At 35.4% G+C, this 8,447-nt stretch overlaps 1 pseudogene; it reads right to left on the minus strand.

Annotated features, from left to right (window-relative positions):
• Positions 1 to 1,326: 1,326 nt before the first annotated feature.
• Positions 1,327 to 1,450, minus strand: LOC116904772 (annotated as a pseudogene).
• Positions 1,451 to 8,447: the final 6,997 nt, after the last annotated feature.

Consider the following 8,447-nt stretch of genomic DNA (forward strand, 5'->3'; position numbering starts at 1 on the left):
TTTCTCATACTGTTGTTTAAACTAATTTTACATATTTTGCTCTCAAATATAAAGTATTTGGATCATTTGTTTCCAAGTAAGTTTGGCATTTATAACTAAAACTGTAAATAATATTTATATGTTGACTTAATAAAAACAATAATCGGTTCTTTCTTTTTTATTTTTTTTGTTTGCTATATTTCTGTATTTACACGTCAAATGTTATTCCCTTTCCGGGTTTCCTATTCAAAAGCCCCATCCCCTTCCCCTCCCCATCCATCCTCTTTTATGACCCCCCTTATTCCCCTGCACTAGGGGGGTTCAACCTTGGCAGGACCAAGGGCTTCCCCTTCCACTGGTACCCCAACAAGGCTATATTCTGCTACATATGAAGTTGGAGCCCTGACATGCACCCCAATCCCAGTCATTCCCCCTCCTCTCCTATGCAGCCTCCACTCTTGTAACTTTCCTCCACAATAAAGGGAAAAGAAATCTCACTGTGGAAACTGTACTATGTCCCAGTATACCACTATCCACTCTTATTTGCTTGCAAATATTCATTGCAATCAGTCATTTTTGGTAGAGGCCTCTGGCTTTTGCTATGTTAACAATATTGGAACCTCTCTGGAACTCCTCTGAGATCCACTTGTTGCCCTTTATCATGGAGACTTTCCAGCTTTGAATCTGCTGGACCTGCTTCTTCATACACTCTAAGAGTTCATATATGGGATATATGTTGGGGTAGGCCAACTCAAGGTCCTGGATCTAGACCTGAGAGGTATCTGAGCTGGTCTGCCCACCAGCTTTCCTGCACTATGGTCCTAAGTGAAATCATTCTTAGGGTACTCATATCAGGTAGTTCCTCACTTCCCTCAGGTCTGTGGTTTTGCCTCTCTTCATTGTGTGTGCATCTTTCTGTTTCTCCTTTTCTTCCATTTCTCCGCCACTTATTTGCTTCTCTTAGTAGCAGCTGGAGTTCCTGAGTGTCTTGGGTCATCTTAGCAATGGTCTCATGAATGGTATGCCTGGTTCATACATTATGCTACTGGGAGGAAGTCATCTCTGGCATGATCTGCACACTCAGACCTGTGAGGCACGAGACCTGTGGTTATCTCACACTAGCTCCCTGTCCTGGCCCCATAGACCTTGACTGGTGGTTTTTGTGTGCCCTGACCTTGCCCAAGCCACTCTGATTGGCCCCAGGATGGTCATCAGTTCAGGTTCACTCCAACTCAGGACAAGCAGCACAAGTCAAGGTTCATAGTGTTTCTGGCTTTCACAGTGGAAGTCATCTGGGGCCTGCCAGGAGATGGACTGATGCTTGTCTCAGGCTTGCTTTATTCAGGAAGTGTTAGGTTACTAATTATTCAGATGTTTACAGGTCAGAAAACAAATAGTGGACCTAAATCTGTGCCACCTACCGATGTACATGTGATACAGTTGTCACAACTGGAGTGACTCTATGGACATATGTACACTGATATTTTAGCATGCAAATTTAATGAATTTATTAGTTCTAATAGTTTCATGTGGAATATGAAACTTCTACCTATGTATAAAATCATTCTAACTGCAAATAAGAACCCCCCCTTTTATTTCCATGTTTTTTATTGGTTGACTTCTTTGGCTTTCTTACATGCTCATGTAGGATGTCCCATGTTTAACTAAACAACCGTTTCACATCCCAGACCTCCCTCCCATCTCTCTACGGTGAGTATTTTCATTTACTTGTTACATGTGTTTGTTTTTGTTGATTTCGTGCATGCATGGACAGAGGAGCATATTAGATGTCTCCATCTATTGCCATGTGGCCTTGCTACCTTACTCTCATTAAACCTGGTGCTACCTTTTATTTTTCTGTTAGGGTTAAATCAGCAAGACTTGGTGGTCCTCCCATCACTTCTACAGAAGTCCCCAACCATGGGATTTCAGGCATCTACGACCATGCCTGTGTTTCTATATAGGTGCTGAAAATCTAGTTAACATCGCACTATTATCTATCCTTTTAGATCCCAATAGAGGACTAATGTGAAACTCTTCTCCCCTTATTGCTTTAAGTATAATATTTATTCAGGTTGCTTACATACAATCTCAATTTTTGTAATGTGCGTTTCCTTTTCATCAGGCATTGAAGGTTGTGATTGTTAAGGTTGTAGGATGAGCATCTCTGGCTCTGGTGCTATAAAAGGTCAGGAAAACCTTTAAGAAAATTGGGTGTATTTGAAGGAAATAGGTTAAAGTACACTTGAAAATGAAATTGGAATCTTCCAGCTCTCCTTTTTATTTCTTCTGCCATAAGTCCTGTCCCTTTGCTGTATGATGCTAAATATTCTAAGGCCAAAACATCCTAGATTTCAATTTGGAAAATGTCAGGCAAATAAATATATTTCTTTAAATATTGATTGTCATTCATATATATATAATATATGAATATATAATATATGTAATATATTATATCATATATATAATATTATATCATAGCATAAGCACAACACAGAAGTGTGTCATTATTTCAAATGCTTACTGCATTTCTTGAGAAAAACATATGTTTTACCCATACTTTTCTATTCAAATGATGTATTTTTAAATTGTGTATATTGAAACATCTTTCAGTCTTTGAAATAACTTATGTGTGTACATGGAATATGATTCCTATATGGTCATGGTGTATTTACTGTGCTGGAATTGCACATGAATCTTAAATATTAGTGTGATTTAAATGCTTAGGTTTATTTAAATATTGGCCTCAGCATGGTGCTGGTCTTGATATATGAAGTTGGAAAATTCTTCTCCTTTTATCACTACAGAATTGTTTAAGAAAGATTAGTTATCATTCTTTTTCCAGACTTTCACCTTTTATTCATCTTGACAATTTTATAAATAACAAATTGATCATGTCCACATCAACTCCCCATCACAATCCCACTGTACAGCCACCAAAATACTACCTGTCCTCAATCATGTCTTTTCCATTTTTCCTACCTTGAAAACTTTTATTTTATAACGTTAATGTTTTAATTGAAATAGACTTATGCCATTTCTTTCCTCTCTTTCTCTCTCCTGTCCCTTTCTCCTGCCCTTCTTAAGCCCCTGCCAATTCTTTTCACTCTCAGGTTGATAGCCTTTTAAAACTGATTGTCACACACACACACACACACACACACACACACTCATTGAAGCTCTCTAACCCTAAGAATTCCATTCTTGAAAATTTGGAACTAATGATTACTCATGAGTACTTTTATCAAGCTGTTTGTAAAGAATAATTAAATTGTTTAGGGTTGTAATTTCAGAAATCTACCCATTTCTTCTAGTATCTCAAATAGGCTGTGTCTGCATTATCAGGAAGGCATAAAGATCTTTTATATTTCAATAATGTCATGTTCTCCATATGTTAATAGTTGTTCATTTCCTTGGTAGAGGTAGCAAGTTACCTATTTAAGAAAATTATTCATTTTGTTTAAGTTTCATAAGTTTTAGTTTTATTTCGCTATTATTTTTATTACTTATTGTCTTCTATTAGTCATATGCTAATTTGCTCTTCTAATTTTTGGAGTACAGTAGGTTTTTTTTTTTTTTTTTTTTCCGGAGCTGAGGGGGTTTTTTTTTTATTGCAGTTAGATTTTTACTTTTTAGTGAAGGACATGTTACTTCAGGATTCTTCTTTAAATTTGTTGCTAATGCATTTCACAGATTTGTTATTCTGTGCTTATGGTCTCATATCTTACAGAAAATTAAAATTACTTCTTTAATTTATTTGTTGACCATGATAATATAAAATGTGGTTTCGTATTGATAAATTTTGAAAATGTGTAAAGCTCTCTTATTGATTTCTAGCTTGCTTCTAATCTGGGCAAAAGAGGATACATACTTTGAAATTTTGAACTGTTGGACTTGTGTTTTAATATATGGTATACATTGGAAAATATTCTATGTAACAGTGAGAAGAATATGTATGATGCAGATGTTGAGTGAGATGATCTGTTTCTGTGTATGAAGTTTATTAGTTTCTGATAAAGATTAAATCTCAAATTCTCTTGGTTATTTCTTGTTTGAATGATATTTCCACTGACAAAAAATGAAGGGAAGAATTTATTTAGCATCTTTATCTCCATCCAGATAGAATATTTTATGTTTAGAATCAAGTAGTATAATAAGTAATATAATGTAAGTACATATGTACACATAAATTTATTATTTCTTCTTATTAAAATGAATCTTCAACATTCACACACATACACACACACATATACATATACATATATATATATACCACTTTAGACTTATTGTCTCTTTTGTGTAAATATATGCTATAGTCCTTCCCTGCTCATTTGAATTTTGTGTATTATCTTTTCATTTTAAAGTAACGTGTGTATTATCAGGGAAAAGGAATTCTAGGTAAGATATTGCTGAATTTTTAATCCTTTCAGCAATGATGGATCATTTATTCCATTATTCTGAAGCTTTTATTGAGGAATGCGGTCATTCTACATTTAGGCCATTTTAAGTAGATAATGGCTTCTAATTATCTTCTGTTTTTATTATTTATATCACATATTCTAATGCCTACTATGTTCCTTTGAAGTCTTTTCTATTAATAAATTTTGTTAATTTTCTCATTGTCTTCTGTGTATTTATTAGCATAAAAGTCTTTGTACCTCTTCCTCTTTCTTTGATGATTAACTTGCATTTGCAGATATAGGGTATCTCAATCATTTTCATATGGCTGACTGATGTCAATGACTCTCCTATGTTTTACTTATTTTTGAAACTATTTTTCTTCATTTTTTAAGGGAAACTTTCAGGGTTTAGTATTCATGATTGGCAGTATGGGTTTTATTTGTTTGTTTATTTGACTCTTTTGATGACAAGAAGAATGATTCCCATACATCTGGTTAGACAACTTGACATTACTCACGAGGCATGGATAGATAAAAGTTTTAAATAGATTAATTTACATTATAACTATTATTTTTTGTGTTTATGTGTTTGAGGATATGTACAAGAATTGGGGCTCCAATCTGGTCAGAAGCATTGAATCTTTTTGAAACTATAGCTACAGGCAGTTGTAAACCAAACTTTGGTGCTCTACAAAAAATGTTAATGATATTCACCACTAAGCCTCCTTCCCACACTCTGATATATGATTTATAAATAAAATAAAATGTTTTCATAATATACTAGTACTTTATAATCACATGGTAATATTAACAGCATATCAAAAATCCAGACCTGAGAACCTAAGACACAATCGTCTTAGTAAAAGGTACAAGTCCTAGCCTCATTTAAAGACCTTAAATGTTCCTTGATTTTTTGATCCTTTGTAGCTACTCTCTAACCTTCACATATACATACCTGCATACAGATAGACACATATATTTTCTGTGCAGTGTGCTTTATGTAATAGTAGAGTTAAAAATAAGTCCTTAAACTAAGAATAAAGTTATTTTAGTAGCATAATAAATATCTGCTCATGAAGTTGTCATACATCATAAATTTATTACTTAATAAATGAGTTCAATACATTAATTTATTAAATAATAATAAATTTATACACTTCCAAATGACACAGACTGTATGTTCTGTATTTATGACAGAGTAAGTTCCCAGCAACATTACAAAGTGAAATGTGGGTCATTTCTAGCAGGTCATGCAACAGATTTATATATAAAAAGTTTTTTAAATTTACTTTTATTGGATATTTTATTTTACATTTAAAATGTTATTCCCTTTCTCGGTTTTTCATCCATAAGCTCCTTATCCCATCCTCCCTCCTTCTTCTTTTATGAGGTGATTCCCCCTCCCCAAACACCCCTCCCTTCTTGCCCTGACTTTTCCCTACAGTGGAGGGTATAACCTTGGCAGAACTAAGGGCTTCTCTTCCCATTGGTGCCCAACAAGTCCATACTCAGCTATATATGCAACTGGAACCATGGGTCTGTCCATGTGTACTCTTTGCGTAGTGGTTTAGTCCCTGGGAGCTCTGGTCAGTTGGTATTGCTGTTTTAATGGGGTTGCAAGCCCCTTCTGCTCCTTCAGTCTTTACTCTAACTCCTCCAATGGGAACCCTGTTCTCAGTTCAATGGTTGCCTGCTAGCATTCACCTCTGTATTTGTAATGCTCTGGTAGAGCCTCTCGGAAGACAACTGTATCAGGCTCATGTCAGCATACATTCTTGGCTTCATCAATATTGTTTAGGTTTGGTGGCTTTCTATATATGGGCTGGATACCTAGGTGGGACAGACTCTGAATGGTCATTCCTTCAGTCTCTGCTCCAAACTTTGTCTCCATATCTCCTCCTATGAATATTTAAGTTTAACATGCTCTTCCACAATTCAACGTGACTACTTTCTTTTTCACGTATTCATGGTATAGCCTGCATCACTTAAAGAAATAATATGAAAGCCACAATATTCTAATACATTTCATATGTCATAATTTAATCATTTATAGTGACTTTTTTCAGAAAAAAACATTTAGTGTTATATATTGGGCAGAAATTTTAAAATACCTGGTCAATAGTTAAGTTTTTTAATTTCAAAAAAGTGTTTACTGTTTACTGCCTCCTTGCTCAGTTATTTTTCTTTCTGATAGTATAAATTGTATTTAACAATTATGAATTAAGTCATTTGTTCTTGTGAACCTCAGCGATTGAATGTAGAGTATGCTATAATAACTTTTGTCCTTTAGACCATAAGGGTTAATGAATTTTAAAAATGCAAATTAATTAGCTATCCAAAATGTTGCAATTATCAAGGAACAAGAAATAAGTTACGTTTCTTTGTACATCTCTAAAACTTTTTTTCTGAAAAATAAATACGAAGCACCTTGAGAGATTTGAAAAGGAACAAGTTGAACATGTACACATCCTTCTTCCACCTTGTCAGCAATATCTGTCACATTTGCTTAGTTTATTGAACGATGATGAGTAGACAGAGCCATGTGTTGGACAGTTAGATACAAAGCATATGTGAAACTACTTGAAAATAAGTTTTAGAAGTATTTACATTCTACAACACTCAATCACATATTTTATGAAATTTGTGGTAAATATATAATTATTTTGACATCAGTAGTTTTTTTCAATTGTTTGAGTCCAAGAAGACTGAAAGTTAAAAATTGCTTTCCTGTTTGTATTAGAAGGTGACTTATTTATTATTAATTCATTTACTTTTTTATTCTTTAGTCCAGTTTTTATCCCCCTCCCAGTCTACCTTCTAACTGTTCCTCATCCCACAGTTCCTTCATCTCCTCTCACCCCCGATTTCCAAAAAGATGTCCTCACCCCACTCTCAACCCCACCAAGACCTCTGTACTCCCTGGGGCCCCAAGTACCTTGAGGGTTAGGTTCATCCTCTCTGTCTGTGACCAGACCTGGCAGTTCTCTGCTGTATATGTGTGGGGACCTCATATCAGCTAGTATATACTGCCTGGCTTGTGGCCCAGTGTCTGAGAGATCTCTGGATTCCACATTAGTTGGGACTGCTGGTCCACCTACAGGGTTGCCCTTCTTCTAAGCTTCAACCAGCTTTTCCCTAATTCACCCACAGGTGTTACCAGCTACTGTCTATTGGTTGTGTGTATAAATATCTGCATCTGACTCTTTCAGCTGCTTGCTGGGCCTCTCAGTAGTCATGACAGGCCCATTATAAGAACACCATCACCTTGGACTCTCCTCCTGAGCTGGATCTCAATTTGGGCCTGCCACTGGACCCCCTTTTCCTCAAGTTCTCCTCCATCTTGGTTCCTGAAGTTCTGTCAGACAGGAAGCATTCTGGTCAGAGTTTTTGTATGTGAGATAGCAACTCAATCTCTCCACTTGATGTCCTGTCTTTTTACTGGAGGTGAACTCTGCAAGTTCTCTCTCCCCACTGTAGTGAAATTTCCCTAAGGTCCATCACTTTGAGTACCACTCAAAGTTCTATCTATAGCAATAAGACAACCAAAGGAGATCATGGGGATATAAATTAGCAAAGAAGAAATTAAGGTATCACAATTTGCAGATGACATGACCGTATACATAAGTGACCCTAAAAATTCTACCAGAGAACATCTCTAGCTGATAAACAACTTTAGCAAGTGGCTGGATATAAAAATTAACTCAAATATATCAGAAGCCTTCCTTGATACAAATGATAAACACGCTGAGAAAGAAATTAGAGAAACAATTCCCACAATAGCCACAGATAATATAAAATATTTTGAGGTAACTCTAATGGAACAAATGAACAATCTTTATGACAAGAATTTCAAGACTCTCAAGAAAGAAATTGAAGAAGATCTCAGAAAACAGAGAGATCTCCCCTGCTCATGAATTGGCAGAATTACCATAGTAAAAATGGCCATCATACAAAAAGCAATCTATAGATCCAATGCAATCTCCATCAAGGTCCCATCAAAATTCTTCAAAGACATGGAAAGAAAAATTCTCAAATTCATTTGGAAACATAAAAACCCCAGAATAAAAT

This window comes from Rattus rattus, chromosome 6 (assembly GCF_011064425.1).
Source record: "Rattus rattus isolate New Zealand chromosome 6, Rrattus_CSIRO_v1, whole genome shotgun sequence".
NCBI lineage: Eukaryota > Metazoa > Chordata > Mammalia > Rodentia > Muridae > Rattus > Rattus rattus.